We start from the raw sequence: 21224 nt of genomic DNA, 5'->3' as shown, positions 1-21224 counted from the left end.
CATCAGAAGGTTGCGTGTTCAAATCATGTCAAGGTCAAAATACTTTTTCATAACTTAACCCATGTCTGGATTAAAATTGAAGCTGTGTTGCTATCTGTCAGCACAGTGTCTGAAAAAGTGTCTTTTAGTTGAATGTTATAGATTAATATCTCGTAAACAATTATTTGATGAGAAAAATAATCAGGAAGCAAAATCAAAACATTGAATATTTAAGGCACGTCGGGATCTCCTTTCACTTTGATCATAGCATTGTCATCTTTGAATCCATAAGAAAAAAGGGTTCTTTACTAGACTCTAAATTTTAAACTGGAAAACCCTCCATTCCCAATATCAAGATATTCATTCGTCCTTGTTTATGTCATTTTCAGTCTGTGAGCAAAAGTAACAAATTTCGAGAAGGTTTGCGCGATTTCTTCATACACTTTTCATGTGAATTATGGGCGGAAAGCTTCTATTTGTATGATCTTGTGGTGCAACGGTAGCGCGTCTGACTCTAGATCAGAAGTTTTCGTGTTCAAATCACGCCAGGGTCAAGCAACTTTTTCATTACTTAACCCATGTCTGGATTAAAATTGAAACTGTGTTGCTATCTGTCAGCGCAGTGTCTAAAAAAGTGTCTTTTAGTTGAATGTTATAGATTAATATCTTATAAACAATCCTTTGATGAGAAAAATCATCGTGAAACGAAATCAAAACATTGAATATTTAATGCATTTCGGGATCTCTTTTCACTTTGATCATAGCATTGTAATCTTTGAAACCATACGAAAAAAGGGTTCATTAATAGATTCTAAATTTTAAACTGGAAATCCCTGCATTCCCAATATCAAGATGTTCATTCATCCTTGTTAATGTCTTTTTCAGTCTGTAAGTAAAAGTAGCAAATTTCGAGAAAGTGTGCCATGATTTCTTCATGCAATTTTTAAGTGAGTTATATTATGGGCGGAAAGTTTCTTTTCATATGACCTCGTGGAGCAACTTTAGCGCGTCTGACTCCACATCAGAAGGTTGCGTGTTCAAATAATGTCGAGATCAAAATACTTTTTCATAAATTAACCCATGTCTGGATTAAAATTGAAGCTGTGTTGCTATCTGTCAGCACAGTGTCTGAAAAAGTGTCGTTTAGTTGAATGTTATAGATTAAAATCTCATAAACAATTATTTGATGAGAGAAATAACCAGGAAGCAAAATCAAAACATTGAATATTTAAGGCACGTCGGGATCTGCTTTCACTTTGATCATAGCATTGTCATCTTTGAATCCATAAGAAAAAAGGGTTCTTTACTAGACTCTAAATTTTAAACTGGAAAACCCTCCATTCCCAATACCAAGATATTCATTCGTCCTTGTTTATGTCTTTTTCAGTCTGTAAGTAAAAGTAGCAAATTTCGAGAAGGTGTTCACGATTTCTTCATGCAATTTTTAAGTGAATTATGGGCGGAAATTTTCTTTTCATATAATCTTGTGGTGCAACGGTATCGTGTCTGACTCCAGATCAGAAGGTTGTGTGCTCAAATCATGCCAGGGTCAAGCAACTTTTTCATTACTTAACCCATGTCTGTATTAAAATTGAAACTGTGTTGCTATCTGTCAGCGCAGTGTCTAAAAAAGTGTCTTTTAGTTGAATGTTATAGATTAATATCTTATAAACAATTCTTTCATGAGAAAAATCATCGGGGAACAAAATCAAAACATTGAATATTTAAGGCACGTCAGGATCTCATTTCACTTTGATCATAGCATTGTCATCTTTGAATTCATAAGAAAAAAGGGTTCATAACTAGATTCTAAATTTTAAACAGGAAAACCCTGCATTCCCAATATCAAGATGTTCATTCGTCCTTGTTTATGTCATTTTCAGTCTATAAGCAAAAGTAGCAAATTTCGAGAAGGTTTGTGCGATTTCTTCATACATTTTTCATGTGAATTATGGGCGGAAAGTTTCTTTTCATATGATCTTGTGGTGCAACAGTAGAACGTCTGACTCCAGGTCAGAAGTTTGCGTGCTCAAATCACGCCAGGGTCAAGCAACTTTTTCATTACTTAACCCATGTCTGGATTAAAATTGAAACTGTGTTGCTATCTGTCAGCGCAGTGTCTAAAAAAGTGTCTTTTAGTTGAATGTTATAGATTAATATCTTATAAACAATTCTTTCATGAGAAAAATCATCGTGAAACGAAATCAAAACATTGAATATTAAATGCATTTCGGGATCTCTTTTCACTTTGATCATAGCATTGTCATCTTTGAAACCATAAGAAAAAAGGGTTCATTAATAGATTCTAAATTTTAAACTGGAATTCCCTGCATTCCCAATATCAAGATGTTCATTCGTCCTTGTTTATGTCTTTTTCAGTCTTTAAGTAAAAGTAGCAAATTTCGAGAAGGTGTGCCACGATTTCTTCATGCAATTTTTAAGTGAGTTATATTATGGGCGGAAAGTTTCTATTCATATGACCTCGTGGCGCAAGGGTAGCGCGTCTGACTCCAGATGAGAAGGTTGCGTGTTCAAATCACGTCGGGGTCAAAAAAACTTATTCATAACTTAACCCATGTCTGGATTAAAATTGAAGCTGTGCTGTTATGTGTATGAAAAATGTCTTTTAGTTGAATGTTATAAATAAATATCTTATAAACAATTATTTGATGAGAAAAACCATAGGGAAGCGAAATCAAAACATTGAATATTTAAGGCACGTTGGGATCTCTTTTAACTTTGATCATAGCATTGTCATCTTTGAATCCATAAGAAAAAAGGGTTTTTTACTAGACTCTAAATTTTAAACTGGAAAACCCTCCATTCCCAATACCAAGATATTCATTCGTCCTTGTTTATGTCTTTTTCAGTCTGTTAGTAAAAGTAGCAAATTTCGAGGTGTGCCACGATTTCTTCATGCACATTTTAAGTGAATTATGGGCGGAAAGTTTCTTTCCGTATGATCTTGTGGTGCAACAGTGACGCGTCTGACTCCAGATCAGAAGGTTGCGTGTTCAAATCACGCCAGGGTCAAGAAACTTTTTCATTACTTAACCCATGTCTGGATTAAAATTGAAACTGTGTTGCTATCTGTCAGCGCAGTGTCTAAAAATGTGTCTTTTAGTTGAATGTTATAGATTAATATCTTATAAACAATTCTTTCATGAGAAAAATCATCGTGAAACAAAATCAAAACATTGAATATTTAATGCATTTCGGGATCTCTTTTCACTTTGATCATAGCATTGTCATCTTTGAAACCATAAGAAAAAAGGGTTCATTAATAGATTCTAAATTTTAAACTGGAAATCCCTGCATTCCCAATATCAAGATATTCATTCGTCCTTGTTTATGTCATTATCAGTCTGTGAGCAAAAGTAACAAATATCGAGAAGGTTTGCGCGATTTCTTCATACACTTTTCATGTGAATTATGGGCGGAAAGCTTCTTTTCGTATGATCTTGTGGTGCAACGGTTGCGCGTCTGACTGTACATCAGAAGTTTTCGTGTTCAAATCACGCCAGGGTCAAGCAACTTTTTCATTACTTAACCCATGTCTGGATTAAAATTGAAACTGTGTTGCTATCTGTCAGCGCAGTGTCTTTTAGTTGAATGTTATAGATTAATATCTTATAAACAATTCTTTCATGAGAAAATCATCGTGAAATGAAATCAAAACATTGAATATTTAATGTATTTCGGGATCTCTTTTCACTTTGATCATAGCATTGTCATCTTTGAAACCATAAGAAAAAAGGGTTCATTAATAGATTCTAAATTTTAAACTGGAAATCCCTGCATTCCCAATATCAAGATGTTCATTCGTCCTTGTTTATGTCTTTTTCAGTCTGTAAGTAAAAGTAGCAAATTTCGAGAAGGTGTGCCACGATTTCTTCATGCAATTTTTAAGTGAGTTATATTATGGGCGGAAAGTTTCTTTTCATGTGACCTCGTGGCGCAAGGGTAGCGCGTCTGACTCCAGATCAGAAGGTTGTGTGTTCAAATCACGTCGGGGTCAAAAACACTTTTTCATAACTTAACCCATGTCTGGATTAAAATTGAAGCTGTGTTGCTATGTGTATGAAAAATGTCTTTTAGTTGAATGTTATAAATTAATATCTTATAAACAATTATTTGATGAGAAAAATCATAGGGAAGCGAAATCAAAACATTGAATATTTAAGGCACGTTGGGATCTCTTTTCACTTTGATCATAGCATTGTCATCTTTGAATCCATAAGAAAAAAGGGTTCTTTACTAGACTCTAAATTTTAAACTGGAAAACCCTCCATTCCCAATACCAAGATATTCATTCGTCCTTGTTTATGTCTTTTTCAGTCTGTAAGTAAAAGTAGCAAATTTCGAGAAGGTGTTCACGATTTCTTCATTCAATTTTTAAGTGAATTATGGGCGGAAAGTTTCTTTTCATATGGTCTTGTGGTGCAACGGTATCGTGTCTGACTCCAGATCAGAAGGTTGCGTGCTCAAATCATGCCAGGGTCAAGCAACTTTTTCATTACTTAACCCATGTCTGTATTAAAATTGAAACTGTGTTGCTATCTGTCAGCGCAGTGTCTAAAAAAGTGTCTTTTAGTTGAATGTTATAGATTAATATCTTATAAACAATTCTTTCATGAGAAAAATCATCGGGGAACAAAATCAAAACATTGAATATTTAAGGCACGTCAGGATCTCATTTCACTTTGATCATAGCATTGTCATCTTTGAATTCATAAGAAAAAAGGGTTCATAACTAGATTCTAAATTTTAAACAGGAAAACCCTGCATTCCCAATATCAAGATGTTCATTCGTCCTTGTTTATGTCATTTTCAGTCTATAAGCAAAAGTAGCAAATTTCGAGAAGGTTTGTGCGATTTCTTCATACATTTTTCATGTGAATTATGGGCGGAAAGTTTCTTTTCATATGATCTTGTGGTGCAACAGTAGAACGTCTGACTCCAGGTCAGAAGTTTGCGTGCTCAAATCACGCCAGGGTCAAGCAACTTTTTCATTACTTAACCCATGTCTGGATTAAAATTGAAACTGTGTTGCTATCTGTCAGCGCAGTGTCTAAAAAAGTGTCTTTTAGTTGAATGTTATAGATTAATATCTTATAAACAATTCTTTCATGAGAAAAATCATCGTGAAACGAAATCAAAACATTGAATATTAAATGCATTTCGGGATCTCTTTTCACTTTGATCATAGCATTGTCATCTTTGAAACCATAAGAAAAAAGGGTTCATTAATAGATTCTAAATTTTAAACTGGAAATCCCTGCATTCCCAATATCAAGATGTTCATTCGTCCTTGTTTATGTCTTTTTCAGTCTTTAAGTAAAAGTAGCAAATTTCGAGAAGGTGTGCCACGATTTCTTCATGCAATTTTTAAGTGAGTTATATTATGGGCGGAAAGTTTCTATTCATATGACCTCGTGGCGCAAGGGTAGCGCGTCTGACTCCAGATGAGAAGGTTGCGTGTTCAAATCACGTCGGGGTCAAAAAAACTTATTCATAACTTAACCCATGTCTGGATTAAAATTGAAGCTGTGCTGTTATGTGTATGAAAAATGTCTTTTAGTTGAATGTTATAAATAAATATCTTATAAACAATTATTTGATGAGAAAAACCATAGGGAAGCGAAATCAAAACATTGAATATTTAAGGCACGTTGGGATCTCTTTTAACTTTGATCATAGCATTGTCATCTTTGAATCCATAAGAAAAAAGGGTTTTTTACTAGACTCTAAATTTTAAACTGGAAAACCCTCCATTCCCAATACCAAGATATTCATTCGTCCTTGTTTATGTCTTTTTCAGTCTGTTAGTAAAAGTAGCAAATTTCGAGGTGTGCCACGATTTCTTCATGCACATTTTAAGTGAATTATGGGCGGAAAGTTTCTTTCCGTATGATCTTGTGGTGCAACAGTGACGCGTCTGACTCCAGATCAGAAGGTTGCGTGTTCAAATCACGCCAGGGTCAAGCAACTTTTTCATTACTTAACCCATGTCTGGATTAAAATTGAAACTGTGTTGCTATCTGTCAGCGCAGTGTCTAAAAAAGTGTCTTTTAGTTGAATGTTATAGATTAATATCTTATAAACAATTCTTTCATGAGAAAAATCATCGTGAAACAAAATCAAAACATTGAATATTTAATGCATTTCGGGATCTCTTTTCACTTTGATCATAGCATTGTCATCTTTGAAACCATAAGAAAAAAGGGTTCATTAATAGATTCTAAATTTTAAACTGGAAATCCCTGCATTCCCAATATCAAGATATTCATTCGTCCTTGTTTATGTCATTATCAGTCTGTGAGCAAAAGTAACAAATATCGAGAAGGTTTGCGCGATTTCTTCATACACTTTTCATGTGAATTATGGGCGGAAAGCTTCTTTTCGTATGATCTTGTGGTGCAACGGTTGCGCGTCTGACTGTACATCAGAAGTTTTCGTGTTCAAATCACGCCAGGGTCAAGCAACTTTTTCATTACTTAACCCATGTCTGGATTAAAATTGAAACTGTGTTGCTATCTGTCAGCGCAGTGTCTTTTAGTTGAATGTTATAGATTAATATCTTATAAACAATTCTTTCATGAGAAAATCATCGTGAAATGAAATCAAAACATTGAATATTTAATGTATTTCGGGATCTCTTTTCACTTTGATCATAGCATTGTCATCTTTGAAACCATAAGAAAAAAGGGTTCATTAATAGATTCTAAATTTTAAACTGGAAATCCCTGCATTCCCAATATCAAGATGTTCATTCGTCCTTGTTTATGTCTTTTTCAGTCTGTAAGTAAAAGTAGCAAATTTCGAGAAGGTGTGCCACGATTTCTTCATGCAATTTTTAAGTGAGTTATATTATGGGCGGAAAGTTTCTTTTCATGTGACCTCGTGGCGCAAGGGTAGCGCGTCTGACTCCAGATCAGAAGGTTGCGTGTTCAAATCACGTCGGGGTCAAAAACACTTTTTCATAACTTAACCCATGTCTGGATTAAAATTGAAGCTGTGTTGCTATGTGTATGAAAAATGTCTTTTAGTTGAATGTTATAAATTAATATCTTATAAACAATTATTTGATGAGAAAAATCATAGGGAAGCGAAATCAAAACATTGAATATTTAAGGCACGTTGGGATCTCTTTTCACTTTGATCATAGCATTGTCATCTTTGAATCCATAAGAAAAAAGGGTTCTTTACTAGACTCTAAATTTTAAACTGGAAAACCCTCCATTCCCAATACCAAGATATTCATTCGTCCTTGTTTATGTCTTTTTCAGTCTGTTAGTAAAAGTAGCAAATTTCGAGGTGTGCCACGATTTCTTCATGCACTTTTTAAGTGAATTATGGGCGTAAAGTTTCTTTCCGTATGATATTGTGGTGCAACAGTGACGCGTCTGACTCCCCATCAGAAGGTTGCGTGTTCAAATCATCTCAAGGTCAAAATACTTTTTCATAACTTAACCCATGTCTGGATTAAAATTGAAGCTGTGTTGCTATCTGTCAGCACAGTGTCTCAAAAAGTGTCTTTTAGTTGAATGTTATAGATTAATATCTCATAAACAATTATTTGATGAGAAAAATAATCAGGAAGCAAAATCAAAACATTGAATATTTAAGGCACGTCGGGATCTCCTTTCACTTTGATCATAGCATTGTCATCTTTGAATCCATAAGAAAAAAGGGTTCTTTACTAGACTCTAAATTTTAAACTGGAAAACCTTCCATTCCCAATATCAAGATATTCATTCGTCCTTGTTTATGTCATTATCAGTCTGTGAGCAAAAGTAACAAATATCGAGAAGGTTTGCGCGATTTCTTCATACACTTTTCATGTGAATTATGGGCGGAAAGCTTCTTTTCGTATGATCTTGTGGTGCAACGGTAGCGCGTCTGACTGTAAATCAGAAGTTTTCGTGTTCAAATCACGCCAGGGTCAAGCAACTTTTTCATTACTTAACCCATGTCTGTATTAAAATTGAAACTGTGTTGCTATCTGTCAGCGCAGTGTCTAAAAAAGTGTCTTTTAGTTGAATGTTATAGATTAATATCTTATAAACAATTCTTTCATGAGAAAAATCATCGGGGAACAAAATCAAAACATTGAATATTTAAGGCACGTCAGGATCTCATTTCACTTTGATCATAGCATTGTCATCTTTGAATTCATAAGAAAAAAGGGTTCATAACTAGATTCTAAATTTTAAACAGGAAAACCCTGCATTCCCAATATCAAGATGTTCATTCGTCCTTGTTTATGTCATTTTCAGTCTATAAGCAAAAGTAGCAAATTTCGAGAAGGTTTGTGCGATTTCTTCATACATTTTTCATGTGAATTATGGGCGGAAAGTTTCTTTTCATATGATCTTGTGGTGCAACAGTAGAACGTCTGACTCCAGGTCAGAAGTTTGCGTGTTCAAATCATGCCAGGATCAAGCAACTTTTTCATTACTTAACCCATGTCTGGATTAAAATTGAAACTGTGTTGCTATCTGTCAGCGCAGTGTCTAAAAAAGTGTCTTTTAGTTGAATGTTATAGATTAATATCTTATAAACAATTCTTTCATGAGAAAAATCATCGTGAAACGAAATCAAAACATTGAATATTAAATGCATTTCGGGATCTCTTTTCACTTTGATCATAGCATTGTCATCTTTGAAACCATAAGAAAAAAGGGTTCATTAATAGATTCTAAATTTTAAACTGGAAATCCCTGCATTCCCAATATCAAGATGTTCATTCGTCCTTGTTTATGTCTTTTTCAGTCTTTAAGTAAAAGTAGCAAATTTCGAGAAGGTGTGCCACGATTTCTTCATGCAATTTTTAAGTGAGTTATATTATGGGCGGAAAGTTTCTTTTCATATGACCTCGTGGCGCAAGGGTAGCGCGTCTGACTCCAGATGAGAAGGTTGCGTGTTCAAATCACGTCGGGGTCAAAAACACTTATTCATAACTTAACCCATGTCTGGATTAAAATTGAAGCTGTGCTGCTATGTGTATGAAAAATGTCTTTTAGTTGAATGTTATAAATAAATATCTTATAAACAATTATTTGATGAGAAAAACCATAGGGAAGCGAAATCAAAACTTTGAATATTTAAGGCACGTTGGGATCTCTTTTAACTTTGATCATAGCATTGTCATCTTTGAATCCATAAGAAAAAAGGGTTTTTTACTAGACTCTAAATTTTAAATTGGAAAACCCTCCATTCCCAATACCAAGATATTCATTCGTCCTTGTTTATGTCTTTTTCAGTCTGTTAGTAAAAGTAGCAAATTTCGAGGTGTGCCACGATTTCTTCATGCACATTTTAAGTGAATTATGGGCGGAAAGTTTCTTTCCGTATGATCTTGTGGTGCAACAGTGACGCGTCTGACTCCAGATCAGAAGGTTGCATGTTCAAATCACGCCAGGATCAAGCAACTTTTTCATTACTTAACCCATGTCTGGATTAAAATTGAAACTGTGTTGCTATCTGTCAGCGCAGTGTCTAAAAAAGTGTTTTTTAGTTGAATGTTATAGATTAATATCTTATAAACAATTCTTTCATGAGAAAAATCATCGTGAAACAAAATCAAAACATTGAATATTTAATGCATTTCGGGATCTCTTTTCACTTTGATCATAGCATTGTCATCTTTGAAACCATAAGAAAAAAGGGTTCATTAATAGATTCTAAATTTTAAACTGGAAATCCCTCCATTCCCAATATCAAGATGTTCATTCGTCCTTGTTTATGTCATTTTCAGTCTATAAGCAAAAGTAGCAAATTTCGAGAAGGTTTGTGCGATTTCTTCATACATTTTTCATGTGAATTATGGGCGGAAAGTTTCTTTTCATATGATCTTGTGGTGCAACAGTAGAACGTCTGACTCCAGGTCAGAAGTTTGCATGTTCAAATCACGCCAGGGTCAAGCAACTTTTTCATTACTTAACCCATGTCTGGATTAAAATTGAAACTGTGTTGCTATCTGTCAGCGCAGTGTCTAAAAAAGTGTCTTTTAGTTGAATGTTATAGATTAATATCTTATAAACAATTCTTTCATGAGAAAAATCATCGTGAAACGAAATCAAAACATTGAATATTAAATGCATTTCGGGATCTCTTTTCACTTTGATCATAGCATTGTCATCTTTGAAACCATAAGAAAAAAGGGTTCATTAATAGATTCTAAATTTTAAACTGGAAATCCCTGCATTCCCAATATCAAGATGTTCATTCGTCCTTGTTTATGTCTTTTTCAGTCTTTAAGTAAAAGTAGCAAATTTCGAGAAGGTGTGCCACGATTTCTTCATGCAATTTTTAAGTGAGTTATATTATGGGCGGAAAGTTTCTATTCATATGACCTCGTGGCGCAAGGGTAGCGCGTCTGACTCCAGATCAGAAGGTTGCGTGTTCAAATCACGCCAGGGTCAAGCAACTTTTTCATTACTTAACCCATGTCTGGATTAAAATTGAAACTGTGTTGCTATCTGTCAGCGCAGTGTCTAAAAAAGTGTCTTTTAGTTGAATGTTATAGATTAATATGTTATAAACAATTCTTTCATGAGAAAAATCATCGTGAAACAAAATCAAAACATTGAATATTTAATGCATTTCGGGATCTCTTTTCACTTTGATCATAGCATTGTCATCTTTGAAACCATAAGAAAAAAGGGTTCATTAATAGATTCTAAATTTTAAACTGGAAATCCCTGCATTCCCAATATCAAGATATTCATTCGTCCTTGTTTATGTCATTATCAGTCTGTGAGCAAAAGTAACAAATATCGAGAAGGTTTGCGCGATTTCTTCATACACTTTTCATGTGAATTATGGGCGGAAAGCTTCTTTTCGTATGATCTTGTGGTGCAACGGTTGCGTGTCTGACTGTAGATCAGAAGTTTTCGTGTTCAAATCACGCCAGGGTCAAGCAACTTTTTCATTACTTAACCCATGTCTGGATTAAAATTGAAACTGTGTTGCTATCTGTCAGCGCAGTGTCTAGAAAAGTGTTTTTTAGTTGAATGTTATAGATTAATATCTTATAAACAATTCTTTCATGAGAAAATCATCGTGAAATGAAATCAAAACATTGAATATTTAATGTATTTCGGGATCTCTTTTCACTTTGATCATAGCATTGTCATCTTTGAAACCATAAGAAAAAAGGGTTCATTAATAGATTCTAAATTTTAAACTGGAAATCCCTGCATTCCCAATATCAAGATGTTCATTCGTCCTTGTTTATGTCTTTTTCAGTCTGTAAGTAAAAGTAGCAAATTTCGAGAAGGTGTGCCACGATTTCTTCATGCAATTTTTAAGTGAGTTATATTATGGGCGGAAAGTTTCTTTTCATGTGACCTCGTGGCGCAAGGGTAACGCGTCTGACTCCAGATCAGAAGGTTGCGTGTTCAAATCACGTCGGGGTCAAAAACACTTTTTCATAACTTAACCCATGTCTGGATTAAAATTGAAGCTGTGTTGCTATGTGTATGAAAAATGTCTTTTAGTTGAATGTTATAAATTAATATCTTATAAACAATTATTTGATGAGAAAAATCATAGGGAAGCGAAATCAAAACATTGAATATTTAAGGCACGTTGGGATCTCTTTTCACTTTGATCATAGCATTGTCATCTTTGAATCCATAAGAAAAAAGGGTTCTTTACTAGACTCTAAATTTTAAACTGGAAATCCCTGCATTCCCAATACCAAGATATTCATTCGTCCTTGTTTATGTCTTTTTCAGTCTGTTAGTAAAAGTAGCAAATTTCGAGGTGTGCCACGATTTCTTCATGCACTTTTTAAGTGAATTATGGGCGTAAAGTTTCTTTCCGTATGATATTGTGGTGCAACAGTGACGCGTCTGACTCCACATCAGAAGGTTGCGTGTTCAAATCATCTCAAGGTCAAAATACTTTTTCATAACTTAACCCATGTCTGGATTAAAATTGAAGCTGAGTTGCTATCTGTCAGCACAGTGTCTGAAAAAGTGTCTTTTAGTTGAATGTTATAGATTAATATCTCATAAACAATTATTTGATGAGAAAAATAATCAGGAAGCAAAATCAAAACATTGAATATTTAAGGCACGTCGGGATCTCCTTTCACTTTGATCATAGCATTGTCATCTTTGAATCCATAAGAAAAAAGGGTTCTTTACTAGACTCTAAATTTTAAACTGGAAAACCCTCCATTCCCAATATCAAGATATTCATTCGTCCTTGTTTATGTCATTATCAGTCTGTGAGCAAAAGTAACAAATATCGAGAAGGTTTGCGCGATTTCTTCATACACTTTTCATGTGAATTATGGGCGGAAAGCTTCTTTTCGTATGATCTTGTGGTGCAACAGTAGCGCGTCTGACTGTAGATCAGAAGTTTTCGTGTTCAAATCACGCCAGGGTCAAGCAACTTTTTCATTACTTAACCCATGTCTGGATTAAAATTGATACTGTGTTGCTATCTGTCAGCGCAGTGTCTAAAAAAGTGTCTTTTAGTTGAATGTTATAGATTAATATCTTATAAACAATTCTTTCATGAGAAAATCATCGTGAAATGAAATCAAAACATTGAATATTTAATGTATTTCGGGATCTCTTTTCACTTTGATCATAGCATTGTCATCTTTGAAACCATAAGAAAAAAGGGTTCATTAATAGATTCTAAATTTTAAACTGGAAATCCCTGCATTCCCAATATCAAGATGTTCATTCGTCCTTGTTTATGTCTTTTTCAGTCTGTAAGTAAAAGTAGCAAATTTCGAGAAGGTGTGCCACGATTTCTTCATGCAATTTTTAAGTGAGTTATATTATGGGCGGAAAGCTTCTTTTCATATGACCTCGTGGCGCAAGGGTAGCGCGTCTGACTCCAGATCAGAAGGTTGCGTGTTCAAATCACGTCGGGGTCAAAAACACTTTTTCATAACTTAACCCATGTCTGGATTAAAATTGAAGCTGTGTTGCTATGTGTATGAAAAATGTCTTATAGTTGAATGTTATAAATTAATATCTTATAAACAATTATTTGATGAGAAAAATCATAGAGAAGCGAAATCAAAACAATGAATATTTAAGGCACGTTGGGATTTCTTTTCACTTTGATCATAGCATTGTCATCTTTGAATCCATAAGAAAAAAGGGTTCTTTACTAGACTCTAAATTTTAAACTGGAAAACCCTCCATTCCCAATACCAAGATATTCATTCGTCCTTGTTTATGTCTTTTTCAGTCTGTTAGTAAAAGTAGCAAATTTCGAGGTGTGCCACGATTTCTTCATGCACTTTTTAAGTGAATTATGGGCATAAAGTTTCATTCCGTATGATATTGTGGTGCAACAGTGACGCGTCTGACTCCACATCAGAAGGTTGCGTGTTCAAATCATGTCAAGGTCAAAATACTTTTTCATAACTTAACCCATGTCTGGATTAAAATTGAAGCTGTGTTGCTATCTGTCAGCACAGTGTCTGAAAAAGTGTCTTTTAGTTGAATGTTATAGATTAATATCTCATAAACAATTATTTGATGAGAAAAATAATCAGGAAGCAAAATCAAAACATTGAATATTTAAGGCACGTCGGGATCTCCTTTCACTTTGATCATAGCATTGTCATCTTTGAATCCATAAGAAAAAAGGGTTCTTTACTAGACTCTAAATTTTAAACTGGAAAACCCTCCATTCCCAATATCAAGATATTCATTCGTCCTTGTTTATGTCATTTTCAGTCTGTGAGCAAAAGTAACAAATTTCGAGAAGGTTTGCGCGATTTCTTCATACACTTTTCATGTGAATTATGGGCGGAAAGCTTCTATTCGTATGATCTTGTGGTGCAACGGTAGCGCGTCTGACTCCAGATCAGAAGGTTGCGTGTTCAAATCACGCCAGGCTCAAGCAACTTTTTCATTACTTAACCCATGTCTGGATTAAAATTGAAACTGTGTTGCTATCTGTCAGCGCAGTGTCTAAAAAAGTGTCTTTTAGTTGAATGTTATAGATTAATATCTTATAAACAATTCTTTCATGAGAAAAATCATCGGGGAGCAAAATCAAAACATTGAATATTTAAGGCACGTCAGGATCTCATTTCACTTTGATCATAGCATTGTCATCTTTGAATTCATAAGAAAAAAGGGTTCATTAATAGATTCTAAATTTTAAACTGGAAATCCCTGCATTCCCAATATCAAGATGTTCATTCGTCCTTGTTTATGTCTTTTTCAGTCTTTAAGTAAAAGTAGCAAATTTCGAGAAGGTGTGCCACAATTTCTTCATGCAATTTTTAAGTGAGTTATATTATGGGCGGAAAATTTCTATTTATATGACCTCGTGGCGCAAGGGTAGCGCGTCTGACTCCAGATCAGAAGGTTGCGTGTTCAAATCACGCCAGGGTCAAGCAACTCTTTCATTACTTAACCCATGTCTGGATTTAAATTGAAACTGTGTTGCTATCTGTCAGCGCAGTGTCTAAGAAAGTGTCTTTTAGTTGAATGTTATAGATTAATATGTTATAAACAATTATTTCATGAGAAAAATCATCGTGAAACAAAATCAAAACATTGAATATTTAATGCATTTCGGGATCTCTTTTCACTTTGATCATAGCATTGTCATCTTTGAAACCATAAGAAAAAAGGGTTCATTAATAGATTCTAAATTTTAAACTGGAAATCCCTGCATTCCCAATATCAAGATATTCATTCGTCCTTGTTTATGTCATTATCAGTCTGTGAGCAAAAGTAACAAATATCGAGAAGGTTTGCGCGATTTCTTCATACACTTTTCATGTGAATTATGGGCGGAAAGCTTCTTTTCGTATGATCTTGTGGTGCAACGGTTGCGCGTCTGACTGTAGATCAGAAGTTTTCGTGTTCAAATCACGCCAGGGTCAAGCAACTTTATCATTACTTAACCCATGTCTGGATTAAAATTGAAACTGTGTTGCTATCTGTCAGCGCAGTGTCTAGAAAAGTGTCTTTTAGTTGAATGTTATAGATTAATATCTTATAAACAATTCTTTCATGAGAAAATCATCGTGAAATGAAATCAAAACATTGAATATTTAATGTATTTCGGGATCTCTTTTCACTTTGATCATAGCATTGTCATCTTTGAAACCATAAGAAAAAAGGGTTCATTAATAGATTCTAAATTTTAAACTGGAAATCCCTGCATTCCCAATATCAAGATGTTCATTCGTCCTTGTTTATGTCTTTTTCAGTCTGTAAGTAAAAGTAGCAAATTTCGAGAAGGTGTGCCACGATTTCTTCATGCAATTTTTAAGTGAGTTATATTATGGGCGGAAAGTTTCTTTTCATATGACCTCGTGGCGCAAGGGTAGCGCGTATGACTCCAGATCAGAAGGTTGCGTGTTCAAATCATCTCAAGGTCAAAATACTTTTTCATAACTTAACCCATGTCTGGATTAAAATTGAAGCTGTGTTGCTATCTGTCAGCACAGTGTCTGAAAAAGTGTCTTTTAGTTGAATGTTATAGATTAATATCTCATAAACAATTATTTGATGAGAAAAATAATCAGGAAGCAAAATCAAAACATTGAATATTTAAGGCACGTCGGGATCTCCTTTCACTTTGATCATAGCATTGTCATCTTTGAATCCATAAGAAAAAAGGGTTCTTTACTAGACTCTAAATTTTAAACTGGAAAACCCTCCATTCCCAATATCAAGATATTCATTCGTCCTTGTTTATGTCATTATCAGTCTGTGAGCAAAAGTAACAAATATCGAGAAGGTTTACGCGATTTCTTCATACACTTTTCATGTGAATTATGGGCGGAAAGCTTCTTTTCGTATGATCTTGTGGTGCAACGGTAGCGCGTCTGACTGTAGATCAGAAGTTTTTGTGTTCAAATCACGCCAGGGTCAAGCAACTTTTTCATTACTTAACCCATGTCTGGATTAAAATTGATACTGTGTTGCTATCTGTCAGCGCAGTGTCTAAAAAAGTGTCTTTTAGTTGAATGTTATAGATTAATATCTTATAAACAATTCTTTCATGAGAAAATCATCGTGAAATGAAATCAAAACATTGAATATTTAATGTATTTCGGGATCTCTTTTCACTTTGATCATAGCATTGTCATCTTTGAAACCATAAGAAAAAAGGGTTCATTAATAGATTCTAAATTTTAAACTGGAAATCCCTGCATTCCCAATATCAAGATGTTCATTCGTCCTTGTTTATGTCTTTTTCAGTCTGTAAGTAAAAGTAGCAAATTTCGAGAAGGTGTGCCACGATTTCTTCATACAATTTTTAAGTGAGTTATATTATGGGCGGAAAGTTTCTTTTCATATGACCTCGTGGCGCAAGGGTAGCGCGTCTGACTCCAGATCAGAAGGTTGCGTGTTCAAATCACGTCGGGGTCAAAAAAACTTTTTCATAACTTAACCCATGTCTGGATTAAAATTGAAGCTGTGTTGCTATGTGTATGAAAAATGTCTTTTAGTTGAATGTTATAAATTAATATCTTATAAACAATTATTTGATGAGAAAAATCATAGGGAAGCGAAATCAAAACATTGAATATTTAAGGCACGTTGGGATCTCTTTTCACTTTGATCACAGCATTGTCATCTTTGAATCCATAAGAAAAAAGGGTTCTTTACTAGACTCTAAATTTTAAACTGGAAAACCCTCCATTCCCAATACCAAGATATTCATTCGTCCTTGTTTATGTCTTTTTCAGTCTGTTAGTAAAAGTAGCAAATTTCGAGGTGTGCCACGATTTCTTCATGCACTTTTTAAGTGAATTATGGGCGTAAAGTTTCATTCCGTATGATATTGTGGTGCAACAGTGACGCGTCTGACTCCACATCAGAAGGTTGCGTGTTCAAATCATGTCAAGGTCAAAATACTTTTTCATAATTTAACCCATGTCTGGATTAAAATTGAAGCTGTGTTGCTATCTGTCAGCACAGTGTCTGAAAAAGTGTCTTTTAGTTGAATGTTATAGATTAATATCTCATAAACAATTATTTGATGAGAAAAATAATCAGGAAGCAAAATCAAAACATTGAATATTTAAGGCACGTCGGGATCTCCTTTCACTTTGATCATAGCATTGTCATCTTTGAATCCATAAGAAAAAAGGGTTCTTTACTAGACTCTAAATTTTAAACTGGAAAACCCTCCATTCCCAATATCAAGATATTCATTCGTCCTTGTTTATGTCATTTTCAGTCTGTGAGCAAAAGTAACAAATTTCGAGAAGGTTCGCGCGATTTCTTCATACACTTTTCATGTGAATTATGGGCGGAAAGCTTCTATTCGTATGATCTTGTGGTGCAACGGTAGTGCGTCTGACTCTAGATCAGAAGTTTTCGTGTTCAAATCACGCCAGGGTCAAGCAACTTTTTCATTACTTAACCCATGTCTGGATTAAAATTGAAACTGTGTTGCTATCTGTCAGCGCAGTGTCTAAAAAAGTGTCTTTTAGTTGAATGTTATAGATTAATATCTTATAAACAATTCTTTGATGAGAAAAATCATCTTGAAACGAAATCAAAACATTGAATATTTAATGCATTTCGGGATCTCTTTTCACTTTGATCATAGCATTGTAATCTTTGAAACCATAAGAAAAAAGGGTTCATTAATAGATTCTAAATTTTAAACTGGAAATCCCTGCATTCCCAATATCAAGATGTTCATTCATCCTTGTTAATGTCTTTTTCAGTCTGTAAGTAAAAGTAGCAAATTTCGAGAAAGTGTGCCATGATTTCTTCATGCGCTTTTTAAGTGAATTATGGGCGGAAAGTTTCTTTTCATATGACCTCGTGGAGCAACTGTAGCGCGTCTGACTCCAGATCAGAAGGTTGCGTGTTCAAATCATGTCGAGATCAAAATACTTTTTCATAAATTAACCCATGTCTGGATTAAAATTGAAGCTGTGTTGCTATCTGTCAGCACAGTGTCTGAAAAAGTGTCGTTTAGTTGAATGTTATAGATTAAAATCTCATAAACAATTATTTGATGAGAGAAATAACCAGGAAGCAAAATCAAAACATTGAATATTTAAGGCACGTCGGGATCTGCTTTCACTTTGATCATAGCATTGTCATCTTTGAATCCATAAGAAAAAAGGGTTCTTTACTAGACTCTAAATTTTAAACTGGAAAACCCTCCATTCCCAATACCAAGATATTCATTCGTCCTTGTTTATGTCTTTTTCAGTCTGTAAGTAAAAGTAGCAAATTTCGAGAAGGTATTCACGATTTCTTCATGCAATTTTTAAGTGAATTATGGGCGGAAAGTTTCTTTTCATATGATCTTGTGGTGCAACGGTATCGCGTCTGACTCCAGATCAGAAGGTTGCGTGCTCAAATCACGCCAGGGTCAAGCAACTTTTTCATTACTTAACCCATGTCTGTATTAAAATTGAAACTGTGTTGCTATCTGTCAGCGCAGTGTCTAAAAAAGTGTCTTTTAGTTGAATGTTATAGATTAATATCTTATAAACAATTCTTTCATGAGAAAAATCATCGGGGAACAAAATCAAAACATTGAATATTTAAGGCACGTCAGGATCTCATTTCACTTTGATCATAGCATTGTCATCTTTGAATTCATAAGAAAAAAGGGTTCATAACTAGATTCTAAATTTTAAACAGGAAAACCCTGCATTCCCAATATCAAGATGTTCATTCGTCCTTGTTTATGTCATTTTCAGTCTATAAGCAAAAGTAGCAAATTTCGAGAAGGTTTGTGCGATTTCTTCATACATTTTTCATGTGAATTATGGGCGGAAAGTTTCTTTTCATATGATCTTGTGGTGCAACAGTAGAACGTCTGACTCCAGGTCAGAAGTTTGCGTGTTCAAATCACGCCAGGGTTAAGCAACTTTTTCATTACTTAACCCATGTCTGGATTAAAATTGAAACTGTGTTGCTATCTGTCAGTGCAGTGTCTAAAAAAGTGTCTTTTAGTTGAATGTTATAGATTAATATCTTATAAACAATTCTTTCATGAGAAAAATCATCGTGAAACGAAATCAAAACATTGAATATTAAATGCATTTCGGGATCTCTTTTCACTTTGATCATAGCATTGTCATCTTTGAAACCATAAGAAAAAAGGGTTCATTAATAGATTCTAAATTTTAAACTGGAAATCCCTGCATTCCCAATATCAAGATGTTCATTCGTCCTTGTTTATGTCTTTTTCAGTCTTTAAGTAAAAGTAGCAAATTTCGAGAAGGTGTGCCACGATTTCTTCATGCAATTTTTAAGTGAGTTATATTATGGGCGGAAAGTTTCTATTCATATGACCTCGTGGCGCAAGGGTAGCGCGTCTGACTCCAGATGAGAAGGTTGCGTGTTCAAATCACGTCGGGGTCAAAAAAACTTATTCATAACTTAACCCATGTCTGGATTAAAATTGAAGCTGTGCTGCTATGTGTATGAAAAATGTCTTTTAGTTGAATGTTATAAATAAATATCTTATAAACAATTATTTGATGAGAAAAACCATAGGGAAGCGAAATCAAAACATTGAATATTTAAGGCACGTTGGGATCTCTTTTAACTTTGATCATAGCATTGTCATCTTTGAATCCATAAGAAAAAAGGGTTTTTTACTAGACTCTAAATTTTAAACTGGAAAACCCTCCATTCCCAATACCAAGATATTCATTCGTCCTTGTTTATGTCTTTTTCAGTCTGTTAGTAAAAGTAGCAAATTTCGAGGTGTGCCACGATTTCTTCATGCACATTTTAAGTGAATTATGGGCGGAAAGTTTCTTTCCGTTTGATCTTGTGGTGCAACAGTGACGCGTCTGACTCCACGTCAGAAGGTTGCGTGTTCAAATCACGCCAGGGTCAAGCAACTTTTTCATTACTTAACCCACGTCTGGATTAAAATTGAAACTGTGTTGCTATCTGTCAGCGCAGTGTCTAAAAAAGTGTCTTTTAGTTGAATGTTATAGATTAATATCTTATAAACAATTCTTTCATGAGAAAAATCATCGTGAAACAAAATCAAAACATTGAATATTTAATGCATTTCAGGATCTTTTTTCACTTTGATCATAGCATTGTCATCTTTGAAACCATAAGAAAAAAGGGTTCATTAATAGATTCTAAATTTTAAACTGGAAATCCCTGCATTCCAAATATCAAGATATTCATTCGTCCTTGTTTATGTCATTATCAGTCTGTGAGCAAAAGTAACAAATATCGAGAAGGTTTGCGCTATTTCTTCATACACTTTTCATGTGAATTATGGGCGGAAAGCTTCTTTTTGTATTATCTTGTGGTGCAACGGTTGCGCGTCTGACTGTAGATCAGAAGTTTTCGTGTTCAAATCACGCCAGGATCAAGCAACTTTTTCATTACTTAACCCATGTCTGGATTAAAATTGAAACTGTGTTGCTATCTGTCAGCGCAGTGTCTAGAAAAGTGTCTTTTAGTTGAATGTTATAGATTAATATCTTATAAACAATTCTTTCATGAGAAAATCATCGTGAAATGAAATCAAAACATTGAATATTTAATGTATTTCGGGATCTCTTTTCACTTTGATCATAGCATTGTCATCTTTGAAACCATAAGAAAAAAGGGTTCATTAATAGATTCTAAATTTTAAACTGGAAATCCCTGCATTCCCAATATCAAGATGTTCATTCGTCCTTGTTTATGTCTTTTTCAGTCTGTAAGTAAAAGTAGCAAATTTCGAGAAGGTGTGTAACGATTTCTTCATGCAATTTTTAAGTGAGTTATATTATGGGCGGAAAGTTTCTTTTCATGTGACCTCGTGGCGCAAGGGTAGCGCGTCTGACTCCAGATCAGAAGGTTGCGTGTTCAAATCACGTCGGGGTCAAAAACACTTTTTCATAACTTAACCCATGTCTGGATTAAAATTGAAGCTGTGTTGCTATGTGTATGAAAAATGTCTTTTAGTTGAATGTTATAAATTAATATCTTATAAACAATTATTTGATGAGAAAAATCATAGGGAAGCGAAATCAAAACATTGAATATTTAAGGCACGTTGGGATCTCTTTTCACTTTGATCATAGCATTGTCATCTTTGAATCCATAAGAAAAAAGGGTTCTTTACTAGACTCTAAATTTTAAACTGGAAAACCCTCCATTCCCAATACCAAGATATTCATTCGTCCTTGTTTATGTCTTTTTCAGTCTGTTAGTAAAAGTAGCAAATTTCGAGGTGTGCCACGATTTCTTCATGCACTTTTTAAGTGAATTATGGGCGTAAAGTTTCTTTCCGTATGATAT

General features: G+C 34.4%; 13 non-coding genes across 13 annotated transcripts; all 13 read left to right on the top strand.

Annotated features, from left to right (window-relative positions):
* Positions 1–2457: 2457 nt before the first annotated feature.
* Positions 2458–2529, top strand: TRNAW-CCA (transfer RNA tryptophan (anticodon CCA)). Its single transcript has one exon. It is a non-coding gene; the product is annotated as a tRNA-Trp (tRNA).
* A 1396-nt stretch (positions 2530–3925) lies between these two features.
* On the top strand, positions 3926–3997 carry TRNAW-CCA (transfer RNA tryptophan (anticodon CCA)). Its single transcript has one exon. It is a non-coding gene; the product is annotated as a tRNA-Trp (tRNA).
* Positions 3998–5408: 1411 nt separating this feature from the next.
* On the top strand, positions 5409–5480 carry TRNAW-CCA (transfer RNA tryptophan (anticodon CCA)). The gene has a single exon. It is a non-coding gene; the product is annotated as a tRNA-Trp (tRNA).
* A 1396-nt stretch (positions 5481–6876) lies between these two features.
* TRNAW-CCA (transfer RNA tryptophan (anticodon CCA)) lies at positions 6877–6948 on the top strand. Its single transcript has one exon. It is a non-coding gene; the product is annotated as a tRNA-Trp (tRNA).
* A 1905-nt stretch (positions 6949–8853) lies between these two features.
* TRNAW-CCA (transfer RNA tryptophan (anticodon CCA)) lies at positions 8854–8925 on the top strand. The gene has a single exon. It is a non-coding gene; the product is annotated as a tRNA-Trp (tRNA).
* Positions 8926–10334: 1409 nt separating this feature from the next.
* Positions 10335–10406, top strand: TRNAW-CCA (transfer RNA tryptophan (anticodon CCA)). Its single transcript has one exon. It is a non-coding gene; the product is annotated as a tRNA-Trp (tRNA).
* A 925-nt stretch (positions 10407–11331) lies between these two features.
* Positions 11332–11403, top strand: TRNAW-CCA (transfer RNA tryptophan (anticodon CCA)). Its single transcript has one exon. It is a non-coding gene; the product is annotated as a tRNA-Trp (tRNA).
* A 1408-nt stretch (positions 11404–12811) lies between these two features.
* TRNAW-CCA (transfer RNA tryptophan (anticodon CCA)) lies at positions 12812–12883 on the top strand. The gene has a single exon. It is a non-coding gene; the product is annotated as a tRNA-Trp (tRNA).
* Positions 12884–13790: 907 nt separating this feature from the next.
* On the top strand, positions 13791–13862 carry TRNAW-CCA (transfer RNA tryptophan (anticodon CCA)). The gene has a single exon. It is a non-coding gene; the product is annotated as a tRNA-Trp (tRNA).
* A 430-nt stretch (positions 13863–14292) lies between these two features.
* On the top strand, positions 14293–14364 carry TRNAW-CCA (transfer RNA tryptophan (anticodon CCA)). The gene has a single exon. It is a non-coding gene; the product is annotated as a tRNA-Trp (tRNA).
* Positions 14365–16286: 1922 nt separating this feature from the next.
* TRNAW-CCA (transfer RNA tryptophan (anticodon CCA)) lies at positions 16287–16358 on the top strand. The gene has a single exon. It is a non-coding gene; the product is annotated as a tRNA-Trp (tRNA).
* Positions 16359–19256: 2898 nt separating this feature from the next.
* Positions 19257–19328, top strand: TRNAW-CCA (transfer RNA tryptophan (anticodon CCA)). The gene has a single exon. It is a non-coding gene; the product is annotated as a tRNA-Trp (tRNA).
* A 1408-nt stretch (positions 19329–20736) lies between these two features.
* On the top strand, positions 20737–20808 carry TRNAW-CCA (transfer RNA tryptophan (anticodon CCA)). The gene has a single exon. It is a non-coding gene; the product is annotated as a tRNA-Trp (tRNA).
* The last annotated feature ends 416 nt before the right edge of the window (positions 20809–21224 follow it).

Source organism: Phyllobates terribilis, unplaced genomic scaffold, assembly GCF_046119375.1.
Source record: "Phyllobates terribilis strain yellow unplaced genomic scaffold, ASM4611937v1 Scaffold_11__3_contigs__length_659146591, whole genome shotgun sequence".
Lineage (NCBI taxonomy): Eukaryota > Metazoa > Chordata > Amphibia > Anura > Dendrobatidae > Phyllobates > Phyllobates terribilis.
This window is presented reverse-complemented; position numbering and strand designations above follow the sequence as displayed.